This window comes from Schistocerca nitens, chromosome 2, assembly GCF_023898315.1.
Source record: "Schistocerca nitens isolate TAMUIC-IGC-003100 chromosome 2, iqSchNite1.1, whole genome shotgun sequence".
NCBI classification, from domain to species: Eukaryota; Metazoa; Arthropoda; class Insecta; order Orthoptera; family Acrididae; genus Schistocerca; species Schistocerca nitens.
Window position 1 is genome coordinate 839,830,958 of NC_064615.1, and position 21,639 is coordinate 839,852,596.

Consider the following 21,639-nt stretch of genomic DNA (forward strand, 5'->3'; position numbering starts at 1 on the left):
CAAGGCACTCTCTTGTCCTTGGTGTGGGAAACTACCCCTAAAGGCGGTAGAATAAGCAATGATCGACGGCATGAGGATGCAGAAGGCAATAAACCACTGCATTAAAGACACATAAGGTGTATCCAAGCACATGTGGCCTGTAATTGAAAAAATGTTATGAGTCATTGGCAAAAGATTCCGGAATAGTCCACTATTCGGATCTCCGGGAGGAGATTGCCAAGGGGGAGGTGACTATGAGGAAAAGATTGGATAACAAACGTTCTACGAGTCGTGGAATGTCAGAATCTTGTACGATGAAGGGAAGCTATAAAATCTGACGAAGGAAATGCAAAGTCTCAAGCTAGATATAGTAGGGGTTAGTGAAGTGAAATGGAAAGAAGACAAGGAGTACTGGTCAGATGATTATAAGGTAATAACGACAGCAGCAGAAAATGGTATAAAGGGATAGGATTCGTTATGGAGAGGATGGTAGGACAGTGAGTGCGTTACAGTGAACAATTCAGTGATAGGGTTGTTGTTATCAGAATTGACAGCAAACCAACACTGACAACGGTAGTTCAGGTATATAAGCCGACGTCGCAAGCTGAATGTGAAGAGATAGAGAAAGTATATGAGGATATGGAAAGGGTAGTACAATGCGTAAATGGAGATGAAAATCTAATAGTCATGGTGGACTGGAATGCAGTTGTAAGAGAAGTGGTAGAAGAAAAGGTTACAAGAGAATATGGGCTTAGGACAGGCAATGAGAGAGGGGAAGAACTAATTTAGGTCTGTAACAAATTTGAGCTCAAAAATGAACATGAACAGTCACAACAGTAATATATATATATATATATATATATATATATATATATATATATATATATATATATTTTTTTTTTTTTTTTTTTTTTTTTTTGAGGTTACCAGTTTCGGTCTGTTTTACACAATCTTCAGACCTTACACCATGCTGGTAGACCATGACAGTGAACGGAGCAGGCACTGCAACTCTACGAACGCTAACTGCAGTTGCTGTTGTGACTGTTTATGTTCACTAATAAGTAACAAAGAAACCGATGTTCTCCAAGAAAAATGTTCGTAAAAATTATGAATTTCAGCTCGTAACAGCGAATAGAGACGGATGTATACTCGGAAAAGCCGTGAGATACGGGAATATTTCAGTTAGATACATCATAGTCAGACAGAGCTTCCGAAATCAGATTCTGGATTGTAAGGCGTACCCACTGATAAATGCAGAGGAGAGAGCAGATAGGTGGAATGAGTACATTGAAGGCCTCTCTGAGGCGGAAGATTTGTCTGATTGTGATAGAAGAATAAACAGGAGACGATTTAGAAGAGGTAGGGGATCCAGTATTAGAATCATAATTTAAAGGAGCTTTTATAAGATTTAAGATCAAATAAGGGAGAAAGGATAGGTAACATTCCATCAGAATTTCTAAAAGCATTGGGGGAAGTGGCAAAAAAAAGGACTATTCACGTCGGTGTGTAGAATGGCGACATACCTGAAATCTGGTTTCGCAGGACAGAGCAGGTCTGGTTGTGGAAAGGAGCCAAGGTCTATTACCGTTAGTTATACAAGGACACACACAACTTTATGTTTCAAACCAATGCACAGTTTTCTCTTTAAAACAACAAAGATCAGTTCACAGCTGAGGGCCCAAGTAACTTCTCGATAATAAGTTTAAATGATTGCTTTTAAAATACCAGGATTTAGAGTACGGCTGAAGGCCTGACTTAAGTAAAATTATAATATCTTCTCAGCTAAAGGCCAAAATAATATTTCAGATCAGCATACGGAAATTCTTTAAAAGCCAAGTATTTAAAAATTCCGGCTAAAGGCCATATTAAGGAAAATTCAAGTTAATTCTACGACTGAAAGCCCAATAAAGAACATTTCCTTTACATAATAAAATAGAGGCTTTAAAGATAAGCTTTCACACAGCACAACAGAAAAACATCTTAAGAAAACTTGAAGTATCTTGTCGGCTGAAGGCCCAAACAATTACTCAAGAATAATTAATGACAACCTTAAGATGTACACTTACAGAACTCGGCTGAAGGACGTTTCAAGAATTGAAGATAATTAATGAGAAACCTTACAGACAATGATTTACATATTAAAGTCACAGTTCTGAAACAAATGCGGCTGAAGGCCTAAATACAGAGCAACAAGAATTTTAAATAAAAACACGGCTGAAGGCCTAATCTTAAAATAGTTGTCATGAAGTTCGACTGAGGGCCATACACTAAACATAAAACAGACAATATTAATACACGGCTGAAGGCCTGGCACAGTACCTGTGAGTAAATAAAATACCAATCACAAACAACAAACAGTGACGCTCAGAAGAGTTACAAGGGAGGAAACTCTAACCACAGTTTAGGTGAGACAGGCAGCCAAGCGAAACACTAAACAATCGGGACGGCTGAAGAAGCAACCAACAACCTAATCAATTCCCTCTGTCGCAACCGACCAACTGCCTATTCCAGTACGCAGACAGCATTCATCTGCTCAGTGGAAATCGTAGAATCTACACACAATTCGACATAAACAAAGTTGCACAAGAACACCAACAATCGTAAAAGCAATCATTGTGGAACAACAAGGACGAATCAATTCGACACATAGAGAGTTCCACAAGTGATCAGAGACCAAGGACACGTCATCGGATGAGACGACCAACCGAACGACCAACTGAGGTCGTTCCCACTCAAGTTACGTGTGTCGGCGACGGTGGGGCGAATCTTGGCTGTCGGAAGCTGACTGCAGCTCCAACCTGACTTTACTCCATGTCCGTTCGGAACTCGGAGACACTGCGACCCGGGCACCCTGGCTCGGACCCATCCATTCAGAGGTAATTCTTGCCCATTGGTCACGATATCTCTGCCCAAGATGATCAAGTGACAAAGCCCAGAAACAGTAAAAAGACCAAATACACATCGCCTGATGAGACGACCAACCTAACGACCTACCAACGGTCGTCCCGCTCCAATCTCCTTCCGTCGGACAGTTCATGTGTGTCGCCAGCGGTCGGCGAGCACTTGCTGTCCATACCTCATTGGCGCTTCGTTCCCGACTTCACTGAAGGTGCGTCCGGACTGAACTCTCGACAGACGACGACCTGGTCGCTCCAGAGATGGTACGACAGTGCACTTATCAATAAGTTCTGCTGCTGCCACCCATGGGCAAGCAAACCAGCAACATAGTGACGACAGTAAATCGAATTAAAAGAAAAAAAAACGAGGCGACAGAACCACAAAAAGAAGATGACGAGCAATAAACGGCATGACCGCAAGCCGCGCACGGCCTAATACCATCTGACTTTCGGAAAAATATCATCCACACAATTCCGAAGACTGGAAGGATAGAAGTCAGGAGCGGAGGGCGTTGTAAAATGAAAATTAATTGAGTGGAATGGACCCAGTTTATTCTTGTAATGATGGTACAGTGGTGCCTACGTAGGGCCGAGCAGCCCCAAGAGGGGTTGCCGTCTGCTCATCAGAGAGGCAGAGGCTAGAGGAGCGACTACTCGGGGCCGAGGTCAGAAGCTAAGAGAGCGCGGAGCTGTTTCCAAGCCGCCCTCGCCGCTCCCGGCCGCGTCCCCACGTGATCACACGATTAGTCTCTGACATTGAACGGTGGCACACCAGGGTGGCGGTCACAGTCTGTGGAACAGCGAACAGAAAACTGTTGCCAACAGGAGAATTATTGGTTGACGAAGTGAGATTTGAACATGAGGACATGGAGGTGTAGTAGTTTCGGCTAAAAACTGTGACATCTCCTACATAAAAAAAACTTTACTGTGCGACCAAATTCGCCGTCTTCATCCTCTCAACATCTTGCGACTAAACTCGCCGTCTCTATAACTCCATGGTGCTGGCCTCATCGGGCCTAGCTGGTTGCTTAAAACTCCGTCTATCATTGGTTATCTCGCAGTGTCCTGGGACACGTCATACAGTTAAATGCTACTACTTCAGTAGTCGCTATTCCTTCGGAAAATACAACGGGAAACAGTGTCAAAGATGGCTCAAGGTTTGAACAGAGATTTCCGCTTACTGGTGTTTAGCTGCGGGCTAGACGCGGTTCGCGTCTGATGGTGCCTGATCAGCTGTCGTCAGAGATCACGGAACACTGTTCTCGTGAACTCTTCTTCGACATGGAAGATCAAAGTCTGGGCTGAATAGTTTTGTGTCCGTTGAAATTTGACAGATGAAAGTGGGTAGGATGGACTATGCCGCGAAACGGAAAAGTGAAGGAACGACACAGACAGCTAAGGGACCGCGCGGGTGCCAGCCGCGTCACGTAAGATACGTGCCCTCGCGGGTGGTGTATGACTCAAAATGGTTCTGAGCACTATGGGACTCAACTGCTGAGGTCATTAGTCCCCTAGAACTTAGAACTAGTTAAACCTAACTAACCTAATGACATCACAAACATCCATGCCCGAGGCAGGATTCGAACCTGCGACCGTAGCGGTCTCGCGGTTCCAGGCTGCAGCGCCTTTAACCGCACGGCCACTTCGGCCGGCTGTGTATGACTCTTCATGTGTTGAGAGAGGGAAGATGAGCTTAATAGCTCATGCATCCAAGTTGCCAACAAGAATGTTTGGCTTTAGGAAAGGCAAAGGCGCCAGAGAAGCAATTCTGACGTTGCGGTTGATAATGGAAGCAAGAGTAAAGAAAAATCAAGACACATTCATAGGATTTGTCAACCGGAAAAGTCGTTCGACAGTGTCAAATGGTACAAGACGACGAAATTCTGAGAAAAATAGAGGTAAGCTATAGGCAGAGACGGGTAATACACAATATGTACAAGTGCCTAGAGGGGAAAGTAAGAGTGGACGACAGTGAATATGACAGGCAAATGCCAATACCAAAACGTCCAATACAAGCTCACTTCGGAAAATCTCAACCACCCTTTAAAATAATACACCAGCCACATTGGAACGCTGTAGACAGTGTACGAGTGATACCAGCCAGTCATAACACCCTCCACTGAGGATGGTGAAATGGTTTACATGTGCCTACCGCTTGTATAGAATCATTGGAATCAGCACAGTAGAGGGCACACAGAGTAGTGTGACCGATAGATGCGTAATTGGCAGGGAAAGCGTGGTGAGAGCAGTAGTAGTGGGGGTTGTGGGCAGGTGGTGAGTGCATCTGAGCGCTGGAGGGGAAGTGCTGAACCAAACTGATGTCTACGATTATATTTTGTAAATCTTAAGTGGAGCTCTTCTACTACCTTACCTGTGTTCAGAGCATCCAAAAAAAAATATACAGTCACCCTGCATTGGTTAGATTTCTTTTTTGGAGGGGTCCACCTTGAGTAAAACATCATATTTATTTCTTTTTAATCTCCCAAATATGTTTCACTGTAGTTTCATCATTATCAGTAGGTCTTTATTATCTTTCTATAAAAAGCTCTTTAATGTCTATGCACAATAAATTTTAGTTTTTAAAACAATATTTACAAATTTGAAAAACAGACGAAGTTTTGTATACATACCTTGTAACCACATGGTTTTTCTGGATTTTTATGTTTCTTTTGCAGTTGTTTTCCTTCACAGTTGTTAGCTGTGGTCCTACAGAACTTAATACGTAACAGTTATTTTCTTCGAAATTTTACGACTGGGAATGTTATGGTGGTGCCTAACATTAACTAATTCTTCTTGGAAGATTGTGTGTGTGTGTGTGTGTGTGTGTGTGTGTGTGTGTGTGTGTGTGTGTGTGCGTGTACGTGCGTGGAAAGAGGGTGTTCGGAGTTTTTATCGCTTTGTGTTGTCTGATAGTTCTTTGAGGGAAGAGCACAAAGTTCCTGTGCAGAAAAATGTGTGTTCATTTACTGACATACTGCCTGTTGGTTTCTGTCTCGGATTCTCTGGCCGATGTTTGTTTGATGGTTTTTCTTATGTTTCAGGCGAGTGGCTGGCATTATCAAAGCATCACTCTCCACTGCTAGTGATGGACTGGAGATGAGCTCCGGCCTTAAATTATATGTACCTGGCGCGCTAACGTACAAGGGTGTTTTGGTGGTTATTTCCGGTGCTGTGATGCTTTGACAATTCCAGCCACTTGTGATGTCGAATCATCAGAAAAATCATCAAACAAACGTCGGCCGTAGAACCCGAGACAGAAACCAACAGTCAGTTTGTCAACAAGTGGCCACTAAAGCCTTAACAATTTTGCATTCATTTACTATGTAATTTCCTTCAGCTATGGTTTTTTATATTTATAGTTTATTTCAATTATTAGTTTTTGTGGAGACTGTTTCGCTGCATTTGATAATTTTCAAGGCAGTTTTGATGTCTGTTGGACTGTGTTTCATGTCCATAAGGTGTTCACCAATTGTCGAATGACAGTTGTTACTTTTTAATGCTCTCCTATGTTATGTTCATCTGTTGTTAATGTTTCTGCTTGTCTGTCCTATATAAATTGATTTGCAGTCCTGGCATGTCATTTGGTAAATGTTCAAATGTTTGAGAAATCTTATGGGACTTAACTGCTAAGACAAAGCTTACACGCTACTTAACCTTAATTATCCTAAGGACAAACACACACACACACCCATGCCCGAGGGAGGACTCGAACCTCCGCCGGGACCAGCCGCACAGCCGATGACTGTAGCGCCTTAGACCGCTCGGCTAATCCCGCGCGGCATTTGGTAAATACTAGATGTATTGCGTTTTACTGTGTTTGTATTGGCTTGTGTTTTTAGTATGTTGCTTGTTCTATGGGCTGCATTGTTGTTGTAAGAGAGGGTGTACCATTTGCATGTCCTGGCATGTCATTTGGTAAATGTTCAAATGTTTGAGAAATCTTATGGGACTTAACTGCTAAGACAAAGCTTACACGCTACTTAACCTTAATTATCCTAAGGACAAACACACACACACACCCATGCCCGAGGGAGGACTCGAACCTCCGCCGGGACCAGCCGCACAGCCGATGACTGTAGCGCCTTAGACCGCTCGGCTAATCCCGCGTGGCATTTGGTAAATACTAGATGTATTGCGTTTTACTGTGTTTGTATTGGCTTGTGTTTTTAGTATGTTGCTTGTTCTATGGGCTGCATTGTTGTTGTAAGAGAGGGTGTACCATTTGCTTGATGTTGCGGGTGTTTCATGTTCATGCGTTCTTGTGTGTCTGCTCTGGGTGTTTGTGGTCTGAGTATTCTTTGTGTTTATATTCTGTGCGTGTGTGTAATGGGTTGTCTGTTTTTGTATGTCAGGTGCCTCCTTTATTTTTGTTTTAATTGTGTGATTCAGTTCGAAGACTTGACAGGTCAAGTATTCGAAGTAAACCCTTTAAAAACGAATTCACGGAATCCAGATATTGATAGCTTCAGTTATGCAAGTATCGACAGATCTAACTGTCTATACATGGAGTGCATAGGGGCCTGAATATGACATTAAAGAGATGCCGACATTGGTTGTCTAAATAAAATTACTTCTCGAGACATATGGCTATATAGTGATCTTCTTTGGTAAATATTTGACCAGCCTCTCTCCTGTATTCAAAACATATCACCAGATACTAAATATTTCACCAAACTTTCCTTTACATATCTCAAACCGTTTATGAGATATGATTAAAGTTATGGATATTTCATTCTAGCTGTATGGCTAGCGTGTGTAATTGTAAATTGATGTGCTACGTGTGATCATTTTTCTCCACGGTAGAGACCTGCACCCACGTCTAAAGAAAAGTTTAATATGTTAGCCAAATTTCATACACAGCAACATGTTACGTAATATACACTAAACACATAATCACAGAAACCCCTATTTTTCAATTGCACGCTTTTTCGAATTTCATGCAATGTCTTATTTAAATGCAAATATCACAATTACTATAAGATTAATGAAGTGGTGGGCATGTCATCGTGAAGCTGACATGTAAAGCTATAATCACTTCATACGTGAAATTTTTTTGCCATTGGCCACCGTATCCTGCGCGAAGTCTACGATTGGTTACATAGAAAGGTGTCCTTGACTACACCGTGAATTAAGTTGTATGATTTCTTAGCGTGTCAACACGTACTGCCGAAAGAGTGAGTCAGAAATGTTGTACTGCTCGCAGCCTTGTACCACGACATAAGAAAAGTGACTACAAAAAGATCCCAAGCGACAGGGACTGGAGACAGATGTCACGCCTTGTAAATGTCATTCGGTTTCAAACCAATCAGGAATTGATATTAGCAATGAACTCCGAAACGTGAAATTGGGCACCTCGTAGAACGTCATGGCTCAAAATGGCACATGGATTTGCGTATCTTCAATGGGCCGGATAACGCAAAAACTACACCATAGTTGACTGGCGGTAGTAATGCGCAGGGACGAGTCACGGTTTTATCGCTTTTCGACTGATACAAAACGTCGACTGCACCGAAGTCCCAGCGCAGAATTTAACCCGCAATTTGTGGAGACTGTGGCTGACGACGAAGGTGCACTACTGGCGATTAAAATTGCTACACCAAGAAGAAATGCAGATGATATACGGGTTATTCATTGGACAGATATACTAGAACTGACATGTGATAACATTGTCACGCAATTTGGATGCATAGATCCTGAGAAATCAGTACCCAAAACAACCACCTCTGGCCGTAATAACGGCCTTTACACGCCTGGGCATTGAGTCAAACAGAGCTTGGATGGTGTGTATAGGTACAGCTGCCCATGCAGCTTCAACACGATACCACAGTTCATCAAGAATAGTGACTGGCGTATGGCTCGGCCACCATTGACCAAACGTCTTCAATTTGCGACAGATCTCGAGAATGTGCTGACCAGGGCAGCATTCGAACGTTTTCTGTATCCAGAAAGACCCGTACAGGACCTACAACATGCTGTCGTGCGCTATCCTGCTAAAATGTAGGGTTTCGTAGGGATCGAATGAAGGGTAGAGCCACTGGTCGTAACACATTTGAAATGTAACGTCCACTGTTCAAAGTGCTGTCAATGCGAACAAGAGGTGACAGAGACGTGTAACCAATGGCACCCCATACCATCACGCCGGGTGATACGCCAGTATGGTGATGTCGAATACACGCTTCCAATGTGCGTTCACCGCGATGTCGCCAAACATGGATGCGACCATCATGATGCTGTAAACAGAAACTGGATTCATCCGAAAAAATGACGTTTTGCCATTCGTGCACCCAGCTTCGTCGTTGAGAACGCCATCGCAGGCGCTCCTGTCTGTGATGCAGCGTCAAGGGTAACCGCAGCCATGGTCTCCGAGCTTATAGTTCATGCTGTTGCAAACGTCTGTTGACTCAAGAATCGAGACGTGGCTGCACGTTCCGTTACAGCCATGCGGATTAGATGCCTGTCATCTCGACTGCTAGTGATAAGAGGGCGTTGGGATCCAGCACGGCGTTCCGTATTACCCTCCTGAACCCACTGATTCCATATTCTGCTAACAGTCAATCGATCTCGACCAGCGCGAGCAGCTATGTCGCGATACGATAAACCGCATTCGCGATAGGCTACAATTCGACCTTTATCAACGTCGGAAACGTGATGGTACGCATTTCTCCTCCTTACACGAGGTATCACAGCGCCTGTCAACTGTGTATGAGAAATCGGTTGGAAACTTTCCTCATGTCAGTATGTTGTAGGTGTCGCCACCGGCGCCAACCTTCTGTGAATGCTCTGAAAAGCTAATCATTTACATATCACAGCATCTTCTTCCTGTCGGTTAAATTTCACGCCTGTAGCACATCATCTTCGTGGTGTAGCAATTTTACTAAGTGTTACAGTTCCTCTTGAATCTTCTTCTTCAATACCTCCATACTCTTACTCATCAATCAGACGCAACAGCTCATTCGACAACAGACGCGAAAGTTTCACTTGTTACACCAACACTCAAGACCGGAAATAGCAGTAATGCACTGAACTACAGAGCTAAATCACTGACGTAGATTTGCAGCAAGGTTTTTGAGTATATACTGTGTTCGAACATTATGAATTACCTCGAACAATACGACATATAACCAAATTGTCAGAACTGATTCAGAAATTGTCGTTCTTGTGAAACACCCCTAGATCTAAGTAATGAGTGCTATCAAAAGTGTATCTCAAACTGATACTATATTTATAGATTACCGGAAGGCTTTTGACACCGTTCTTCACAACAGACTTCTATAAAAATTGCATACCTGTAGAGTATATCATCTCAGTTGTGCTACTGAATTCGTCACTGTTCGTAGTAATTGACGGAGAGTCATCGAGTGTCGCAAAAGTGACATCTCACGCTCCCCGAGGAAGTGGTATAGACCCTTTTCTGTTCCTAATCAACATAAATCGCTTAGGCGACAATCTCAGTAGCCCGTTGCAAGGTTTTTGGATGATGCTGTCATTTACCACCTTGTAAAGTCGTCAGATATGGTGCAACACTGGATGTAAATAATGAAAATTGTGAGGTCATCCAAAACAGTACTAAAAGAAATCTGTTAAATTTCTATTTCATGATAAATCACACAAATCTAAAGCCAGTCAATTCACCTCCATTCTTAGTGATTAGGACTGTCTTCAACGTAAACTGGAATGATTACACAGATAATGTTGTGGGAAAAGCGACCCAAAGACAGCGTTTAATATCAAGTGAGGTGGCGCAGTGGTTAGCACACTGGACTCGCATTCGGTAGGAAGCTGGTTCAATCTCGCGTCCGTCCATGATTTGGGGTTTCCGTCATTTCCCTAAATCCCTTCTGGCAAATGGCGGGATGGTTCCTTCGACAGGATACGGCCGACTTGCTTCCCTTTCCCTCCCTAATCCGATGGGGTGGATGACCTCGCTGTTTGGTCCCCTTCCCCAAAACCACCCAGTCAAATAACAGTGTTTCATTCATGGAGGTAAAATGAGGTGATTTATAATGACAACACAAAGTTGAAGTCGACTTCCGCGACTTTAGTTTCTGAAGGAAATGTTTTACTCAAAAATGTCAGCTTGCGTTATTTACAGGAGTACTAGTCGTTTTGATAATAGTCTAACGTGTAAAGAAATCGCATTTTATTCGTAAGTGGATTCATTCCAGAGACACTTCCTTTTATGATAGCTCTTTGGAAAGGAACTTCTGATAGGTCGTGAAATGGAGACGATAGTGAAAATCGGATGAAGCTTTGTACTGATGTATTGACAGTGTCTCCAGTATGCCTGTCGGTCGAGACACGTCACTCTTTTCAGTTTTGAGCACGTAGTGAGCATGTAAAGATGTTTAGAGTAATTGTGTCTCCCAGCAGATATGGGTGCCCACTGAGAGGTTTCGCCTGATTTCATGCAACACCACATAACGTAACTTGTAACGCCGGAAATGCATATCCTCCTATTTCCATCTATTGCACTGCAAATTTTTTTCCTTATTTTGTTACCTGAAGATATAACATTTCTGTGTCTTTGTATATTGTAATTGTTTTACTATTTGTATATATATGCATTTATGTCGATGTATAATTGGTTTGTTTTGTGAATATTATTTGTATTTATACGCTGGGTCTGGCCTAGGGAAAACTATGCTATCGAACGAATACATCGATAGGTCGTGTGGAGAACCAAAGTGTTTAGGATCTTTGGTAGTGTTAACTGTGAAGCTCCCGCGAGTTTCCGTGCTTTCGGGGTTTGGCAGCATGTAATTGCGCTCGACTTGCGATGATAGTTTCTGACATGGTGTCGCGGACGGGAAGCATTACCTGGCGCACATCAAGAGCCCGTTTCGTCTGGTGACCGTGTCGAGAAGAATGCGCGCCAACATCCAGCTTCTGCAACAGCGACGGCCGACAATGAGTGACTGTCGCCACCTCCTCGATCGACGGCTTCAAACCTTCAATCAACCAACAAGGAAGACTGGAAGCACGTAAAGTTTTAGAACTGTATGGCAGACCTCAGCTTTTCAAACAAAATTGTTGCATCACAAAATTACAGCAACTTAGCATGAACCTTTGTTGCTCATTGCCCCAATTGCATTACCAAGGAGGGTCCATTCTTTTTCTGGAATGAACCCGAGTGTCGTTGAAATTCAAACGCCAGCATCATTCGATTTCACTGCTTTAATTTCAAGGTTCAGTTAAGGTATTCATAGCTGGCTACAATATTTAGATTACACAAGCACAATTAAGAGTGCGAGTTTTGTTACCGTATTTTAGCTTACCTGTGACTGCAGCTCAGCTTGGTATGTACTAAATTTTACTATTGTTAATTGTTCAGAATCATTTAATTTTAATTCAAGTTCAAAGTTAAATCTCTTGTTTCTAAATTGCGTAGATTCAAGTAGCTTTTGAAATGTTTGTTGAGGTAGCCCAAGACTAACCTTATTTTACTGAATTTCGATATGCTTCAGAAACAAAGTTCACTATTAATCTCAGTCACTAAATTAAATTTCAATTTTCCGGTTTTATTAATTCTTTTGCTAAATTAAGTCAGTGTGTAGCGAAATTTATTACTTCTGACAAACTTTCAGTTTTCACACTACACGTATCAACCTTCAGTTGCCACGCTTCTAGTGCTAATTATATGTGTAATAACCTTTCTTTTTCAGTTACTATAGTAATTGCCCTTAGGACTGGCGACCGTAATTTCCCCCAAATCTCAAATATCTAATCACCGCTAGTTAATTGTTAACGTAGCGGCCGCACATTTACTTTCTTTATTAACTTTACCACTTTTCAAAATTAATATCCACTAGTTTCATTTGCATTTTTCCTTTCATTTAGATGTAACCCTTTCCTCCCTCTTTACCGACAGACTAACTTCGGTGACGATTGATTTTCCCAAATTTCCATTAGGTACACGCGGTTTAATTTTTCACTGTCATTAAGGTCGATAAGTGAGGGGGAGGTTACAAACTGTCATGCATTTCCTTCTTCACGAAAATTCTCGGCCGCACATTGCAGGGGCAATGACGACACCCCTGCTGCACATACGATGGGAAATGTTTTACCACCCCAGATTTGACTCCCTCTTGCTATTTTGTCTAAAACTGACATGGTGAGTCGGTGACTGTGTACAATTAATGTAGGTTGATTCTTAGAAAGAAGAAGACAGCAACCAGCCACTATTAATTGCTGTCTTCTTCTTTGTAAGAATCAACCTACGTTATTTGGGTCCCTCTAATGTACATCTCTACTTATAAGAGCCGCTGCCTATGAATACAACATGTCGGCACAGACAACGAACTGAAGACCAGCGTAGGGAAGTGTCAACAAGCACTAGCGACTGCCTTCTATAACGAGGATTTTGGAAATTTAGTACAATACTAAGACAAACATCAAAGTCAAAGTGGTAACTATATAGAGAAGCAACTAGAAGGTGTAGTTCCGCCATTGGTTATTTTCCTCCCTAGGTAGCAGAATTCCTTAACTTCCTATTCCTCACGACTATCAATACAGATGTTAAATTTCTCTCTGTTCTCGTTTCTTCTACTTCCCATTACTTTCGTCTTTCTTCGACATATTCTCTGTCCATATTCTGTACTCATTAGGCTGTTCATTCTATTCAACAGATCATGTAATTTTCCTTCACCTTCACTCACGATAGCAATGCTATCAGCGAATCGTATCATTGACATATTTTCACCTTGCATTTTAATTCCACTCCTGAACCTTTCTTTTATTCTCATCATTGCTTTTTCGATGTACAGGTTGAACAGAAGAGGAGAAAGACTACATCTCTGTCTTACTAACAATACTTCGTTCTTGTTCGTCCACTCTTATTATTCCCTCTTGACTCTTTACATATTGTATATTACCCGTCTCTCACTATAGTTTACTTCTGATTTTCTCAAAATGTCGAACACCTTGAACCATTTTACATTGTCGAAGCATTTTTCCAGGTCGACAAATCCTATGAACGTGTCTTGATTTTTCTTTAGTGTTGCTTCCATTATCAACCGCAACGTCAGAATTGCCTCTCTGGTTCCTTTACCTTTTCTAATGCCAGATAATTGTCACCTAGCACATCCTCAATTTTCTTTTTCTTCTTCTGTATATTATTTTTGTCAGCAACTTGGATGCATAAGCTGTTAAGTTGATTGTGCCATAATTTTCACACTTGTCAGCTTCTGCAGCCTTCTGAACTGTGTGGATGATATTTTTTTCGAAAATCAGGTAGTATGTGGCTAGACTCTTACACTCTACACTCCAATTTGAATAATCGGTGTATTGCCACTTTCTCGAATGATGTTAGTCATTCTTATGGAATTTTATCTATCCCTTCTGCCTTATTTGAGATTAAGTCTTCCTAAGTTCTCCTAAATTCTAATTCTGTTATTGGATTCCCCATCTCTTCGAATCCTTTCTTCTATCACCTCAGACAAATCTTACCCCTCATAGAGACCTTCAATATACTCTTTCCACCTATTCGCTCCCTTCTCTACATTTAACAGCGGAATTCCCGTTGCGCTCTTAATGCTTCCACCCTTGCTTTTAATGTCATCGAAGATTGTTTTGACTTTCCTGTACGCTGAGTCCGTCGTTCCGACAATCTTTTCCTTTTCGATTTCTTCACATTTTTCATGCAGCCATTTCATTTTAGCTAATCTCTGCACTTACTATTTATTTCATTCCTCAGCGACTTGTATTTCTGTATTCCTGAGTTTCCATGAACATTTTTGTAGTTCCTTCGTTCGTCCATCAACTGAAGTATTTCTTCTGTTACCCATGGTTTCTTCGCAGTTACCTCCTATGTAGCTATGTATTTCTTTCCAACTTCTGTGACTGCCTTTTTTACCTTCGAGATTTTAATGCCAGGAAGGAATCCTTCAACATCCCAGAACCCGTGAACATTCATATAAACCAGATGGCTCATATTCTTAGCATGATAAAACCAGTTTGGACGCACTAAAGACTTTCTGATCCCAAAATGGCCACAGCATTCAAATACCTACTTTACCAACACCTCGCTATGTGTTGCGGAACACAGATCCTCCACCGAATTGCAGTCATATCCTTCATCCAAAGTAACATTTCCACGTATATAACCCAATGATCCTCTGCTCCTGTGGCACCTTCCCAATCTGTATGACCTCTACGATACTCTGCCAATGATCACTGATTCCCTGCTTATGAGTTACAGCTATCACTAAGTTTCTTCCCACAACACACGCGTCTTCTGTTCTTAGGAACAGAATTCTTAAAGTTTTCTCATTCATTACATACTGATTAGAATCCCAGATTTCAGTCTGTTCAGTCAGTTCAGTCTGTAGTCCTTCCCAGTTACTAAGTAATGGATCTCACGCTCGTGCAATACCCTGATGTCGAAAACCAGATCCCCCACACTTCCAGAAGAGGCTATGCCAAATTCGGACGCATCAGTCACAGTTTTAAAAGTATCTTGAAAATTCAGATGATGTAACAAGTTTGCATTCACTGACTCTCTTTTGATCTTATCAAAAATCCCATACTCCTTCTTGCCCCAACTCCTCTTTCAGTGTACGAAAGTACCATCAAATCTGGATCTACCCAATTTAGTCCTCCAATATTCATTAGATACAAGTTCACCATCCCCAGAAAGGACTTTAGTTCTTTTTTGTTTTGTCGATATGGCCACTTCTCTATCGTTTCTAACTTGCAAGGGTCAGTTTTAACCCTGTTTCCAGACTCAACCTGGCCTCAAAACTTGATTTCTTTGCTACGAAACTCGCACGTACTGAAATTAACTGTCGCCTCTTTTTCTTGGAAACTGTTTCTCATTAGTTGCAAAATTTTAATACGCTCCTTCCATGTTTTGGAGGCAAAGATTAACTGTTGTCCCAAATCTTGGTCCAGTGTTCTCATAAAAACAACGTCCGGATAATTCCCGCCCCCCCCCCCATCAGCAAAAAACACTGGGAGAAGGTATTATTACCTAAGGAAAACTATGGTCCATTAATATCAATAATATTCACCCTGGATAGCGGCAGTGTGGGATAGCTTTGATTTCAATAAACAATGACCGATTTATCACGCTCGCTCACTACCTGTATCTGAAGTAAAATTCACTATCTTCTGTCAATTTGTCTACTAATAAAAATCTTGATACGACCATTCTAATACCATCTGATTCTTCGAGTACTTGCTCTCTGAGGATCCTTTCTTGATATAGGTGAACTGTTCTTACATATATATACATATCCTCGATTATTACTACCCACTAGCCCCGTGTTTTACCATTCGATATCCCCCCCATAATTCACTGCCACGTTTTCGTTAACTCCCTCACAGTTGTTGGTTGCCATTTTTTGATTACTGTCCCTGTTTTCTTTATATTCTGGTCCTGCGTTCACCCCTGGGCCTCACTATATTGGCGGGGGGCCAGTAGACCCCCTGTGGCAATTTCAACTATAATTCCCATTATCCTGTGCACCATTTTGCGTTCTTACATCTTCTCGACACAATTAATCAAATGTAGCTGCCCTAGGTGGTTCAGCAGGGCCTTCACTGACTTCCAGTCCTTACCTACCAACCAACCCCTAACTTTGAGAGGTATGCGGCTTTATAAAACCTTAATCAAGTGTCCTCCACAACAGGTTCATTTAAAAAATTGGTTTTGTTCAAATGTCACTCGAAATACCTTCGATAACTTCCCCACTTCTTGTTATACGGTTTTGGGCCTGTCAAAGCTAATACTAAGTTTTGAAGCTCTCCTTCCCAGAAAATTCGTTCCTTAAATGCACTACGATATTCACTCCAAGTCTCAAAATCATTTATGTTCAGTACCATGCATTCGGAGGCTTCCACTCTTAAATATCCGACGAGAAAGAGAACTTTTCGTTTATCACCCAAGAAAGTAGGCAAAGATCCTTCAAACACTTTCAATAAAGTTACAGAGTATATGTCCCAGTTTGCAATAAACTTCTGGAACCGATCAGATGTATCGACATTATTCTGAAATCTTAATTCCACCTACCACTCATGATCTGGCAGAGGATTCTTCACTATCGATATTTCTATTTCTTCCCCTAACAGGTTAGTGACCCAAGTCGATTGTTGTCAGAAGATCAGTGGCTACCTTCCAACACTCCAACCAAGTGGGCATCGGCCATCATCATCATTATCACATTCCCCTCATTATCTGTCTTGTGGCCGTTAGTGTTCTGGTTACCTTCCCTGGGCACAGAAGTAAATTCAAGCAGTGTTCTTTTGAGTGAGTTAACTATTACTGTGATTCAAATTCAAGTGTACCAGCGGAATTTGCTGTCTAGTTGCCGTTAGTGTTCCGATTACCTGCCCTGGCCACTAACGTAATTTTAGGCAGCGTCCTTTCCTCACCCGTTGTCGCTGTCCAACATGGTGTGTAATTTTGACAGCTAATACGTACTCCACTGTGGATTATCACGTTTGTAACATTGCCGGTTGGGGTTCTCATGTACTGATTGATGGGAAGCAAGTTGTTGTGTCGGTCTGTCCGTGGCTGGCCCCTGGTTGGGTTCCGACGGATCAAGCATAGTTGGGCTCACCACCTGTCTCACCTCAGTGAGCGAGGGCAGACCGACCTCCCTGGAGGCCTTCTGAGTGCCACCGGTGTCTAATTATCCGTTGTCAGCTATTTTAAATTTTAGGTTTATGGTTATTGTTTGTTTCTTAAAATATTGCAAAATTAATTTTTGGATGTATCTTTCAAGCTTAAGCACTACGGCCTTCTGTCTTTAAAGATTATGATAATATATTTTGAAATTTCGAAGTCTGATTGTGGCCCTCGGCCACTGGTATTGCACCTTGCATATGTTGTTTCTTTAAATTATTTTATTTTTATCTTACTTGGATTTTTATCTTGTTGATTTTTAAGATTTCTTGTTATTAAACATGCTGACCTTCTGCCTTTAAAGGTCTAAGGTAACATATTCTAAAATTTTGTAAATTAATTGTATTCTGAAATTTCGAAGTCTGATTGTGGCCCTCAGCCACTGGTATTGCACCTTGCATATGTTGTTTCTTTAAATTATTTTATTTTTATCTTACTTGGATTTTTATCTTGTTGATTTTTAAGATTTCTTGTTATTAAACATGCTGACCTTCTGCCTTTAAAGGTCTATGGTAACATATTCTAAAATTTTGTAAATTAGTTGTGGCCCTCAGCCAATTGTATTGCACTTTGTGTATGTTTCTTGAGTTATTTTATTGCTATCTTAATTGGATTTTTATCGTGTTAAGATTTCCTGTCGGAGGCCTTCAGCCGTGAAAGAGCTGCCAAATTACTGTAAATGACAATTATAAGCAGAAGCTAATCTCAACCCTTGGCCCTTTCCACAATCCTATTACTCATTCTGCCCAGCGGGTTTAGTGGGCGTTTCACCAAGCTTATTTGTTCCCAGTCTATACTTACTACCGCTCGACCTTCCTCCTCAACTTTCCGCTCCCTACCAGGCGGTGACCCTGTTAAAAAGTACTGATTCAGCTAACTCAGGTCCATCCCCACTGAGACTGTAGCTCAAGTGGCTCTTCCACGTTTCCACTTAATAAATCAGAGCTTTAACTCTTGACTCTCCCTTTTGCTGAGCTACACTCTTCGACGTGAGATACCAGCCTAGTCCATATTACGAAGGGCGTTCCAGAATAATGCATCACATTTTTTTCTCAGTCAGTTTCGATCGAAAAAATGCGGAATTTGTTGTGGGGTATCATGAAATCTTCCCATTTCTGCCCCTATATTTTTATAAAATTACTCTCATCGCAATGATCGACGGATCAAAATCAAACACCTCGCTACACAACTGGACATCTCTATTGGTAGTGCTGGTACACTCGACCACCAGTTGAAGTACTCAAAGGTATGTGCCCAGTGAGTTCGTAGCCGCATATCAGAAGATCATAAAGAAAAAAGAAGCACCATCTGCGAGTAATTGCTTGCAACAACTCTGTTAAATTACTGTTATGTTGTCCACCTATTGTCAGTACAAATAACTTTGTCGGTAGTCCATTTGGATTGCTTCACACTCCTCCTACACGCTGCAATGGAGGCTGTGAGGAAGCAGTAGTAGCAGCTACAGCAGTGATGGCAATAGCAGCAGGAGCAGTCACGTTGAACGCTACCAGGGAGCGACAGCAGCAGCAGCGGTAACCATTTCAGTGCTACAAGGTTACAGCAGAAGGAACTGCAGCAGCAGCGACAGTCAGGGCCCGCAGCAGCAGTAGCAGTTGCAGTGGTTGCAGTAGGTGGCAAGAACAGGAACTGCAGGAGTGGCAGTGGCAAGGGACGGCAGCAGCAGTCGAAGTCGTGGCAACAGGCGCCAGCAACAGAAACCACAGCAGCGGCAGTAGCCAGTGACAGCAGCAGCAGTGGCAGCTGCTGCTACAGTGGGAGTCAGCTGCGGAAGCCGCAGTGGTGACAACGGCCAGGAGAGGCAGCTGTAGCAGCAACCGCTGTTGTGGCAGCTGGTGGCAGCAGTAGCAGCAACCAAGGTAGCACCGGCGGCCAGGGGGCAGCAGCAGCAGGAAAGCAACCGCATTTGTGGGAGCCACCGGAGTGGGGGGAGGGGGCAGGAGCAGCAGCAACCAAAGCTGCAGTGCCAGCCGGGTGTGACAGCACTAGCAGCAACCACAGTTGCAGCAGTCGAGGGCGGCAGCAGCAAAAATATTGTGGCAGTGGCAGCAACTACTCATTGGCCGTGGCCTACAACAATCATTACAGCAGCAAGGGCAGCAGTGGCAGAAACAGCAAATACTGCAAGAAAATAATCAGCCAGGGCAAGAACAACTATCAGCAATAGTTGATTCCTATCGAGCTCTGGGCCACTATATCTCAACCTGTCCCTCCTATTGTTTAATTTCTTTCCATGCCACACTGCTTCTTTTCCAATGGTCACATCGCAGACGCCAAATATGTGATGCCTTCAACTTCGATATACAGCTATCATTAAACCTCGGTGCAAGTGTGTTATTGGTGCATAAGAGACAAAAAGATACAGCTGTAATGCAAGGAAGCGCAGTGAACAGGAAAAACTCTTCCTTATCCTGCCTTCCGTCAAGTCTCTATCTCTATAGCACAGCAATCACGTTGCATAAATCCACATAATTTCATAGTTTATGCCACTTAAAAAGTCTCAAGCATAAATTTCGCTAACATCGGAATAGTTATTTGCTTCATAACTTTTATCGTATCAGTTTCCATCTGCATTTTCATCGAAGAATTCAGTATTCAACAGTTTAATAAGGAAAGGAAATCTGTAGTAATATCTCACCTCTCTTCCAAGCTCAGAAAAAGATCAACAGTTTACTCTATAACATTCTACATATGGACTGCATTTCGATTAGAAAGCAGCAGCTTTAACTTGTATAATTCTTTATTACACGGAAGTATCCACGCAGATTAGCTTCCGAACATTCCATTCCTGCAAGCAGTGACACTTTCCTTTCCATTTTAACTTCTAAGTTAATAATTTAACAATTAATAACGATAAATTAGGGTCCTAAAATCTTTTTTTGATTCACAACAAGACATACCATCCATGTGACACGCCGAATTATTCTAGTCGCATAATTATAGAAGCATTCTCTTTCCAGCTGCTATCCCTAATTCATTTGCTCGTTAGTGTAATACTGTAGGCAATCGGACTGTAGGATGATAGTGTTAACTGAATATATCTTTACGCAAAAACGTTTCTCGCGCTGTTTGATGTAATAAAATACTTTCGGGTTTCCTGTCACGTCAATCTGCTGTGCATCCGCAACGTTTTGGAAGGCGTGTTATCTACTTCCATCTTCTGGCGAATGTGGGATCCGCACATTTCGACAGAACATGGAAGCAGAGAAGATGCCTTCCGAAACGCTGTTGACGTACTGCGGATTGACGTGGAAAAACAACCAGTAAGATTTACTAAATAGATCCTATCGCTTTTCGATATCAATAACAACAAGCTCTAAATCCACGAAGTGCCTGACGCTATTTGCTAATTGTATTAAGTGGTTTGGTTAGTTGCGAATTAAGGACAATTTCTGTAGATGATATATTTATATAAAAAAGCACTCCGTCTTTAGGCCACGAGTGGCCTACCGGGACCATCCGACCGCCGTGTCATCCTCAGTGGAAGATGCGGATAGGAGGGGCGTGGGGTCAGCACAGCGCTCTCCTGGTCGTTATGATGGTATTCTTGACCGAAGCCGCTCCTATTCGGTCGAGTAGCTGATCAGTTGGCATCACGAGGCTGAGTGCACCCCGAAAAATGGCAACAGCGCATGGCGGCCTAGATGGTCACCCATCCAAGTGCCGACCACGCCCGACAGCGCTTAACTGCGATGATCTTACGGGAACCGGTGTATCCACTGTGGCAACGCCGTTGCCGATTTATTTATATAGTAGCCTAAATTATCCGCTGATAATTGTTACTGATCACATATTGTTCATTTTATTGGTGTTTTATAAGCATAACTTTTCCTAATTTTAAATATTTCATAAACGTGTCAAAACCCTTCCATCTGATGTATAACATGGATGAGACAGGCGAAATATCCTCAGACTTCAGGGAGAATGTAATAATTGCAATTCCAATGAAAGCAGTTGCTGTCAGATTAGTAAATTACCGAACTATCAGTTTAATAAGCCATGGTTGCAAAATACTAACACGAATTCTTTACAGAAGAACGGAAAAATTGTTAGAAGCCGACCTCGGAGAAAAGTTGGAACACCCGAGGCAATAGTGACCTCATGACGTATCTTATAAGGCTG

At 42.2% G+C, this 21,639-nt stretch overlaps 1 pseudogene; it reads right to left on the minus strand.

Moving 5' to 3' along the window:
- Positions 1-21,137: 21,137 nt before the first annotated feature.
- On the minus strand, positions 21,138-21,255 carry LOC126237854 (5S ribosomal RNA; annotated as a pseudogene).
- Between the last annotated feature and the right edge of the window lie 384 nt (positions 21,256-21,639).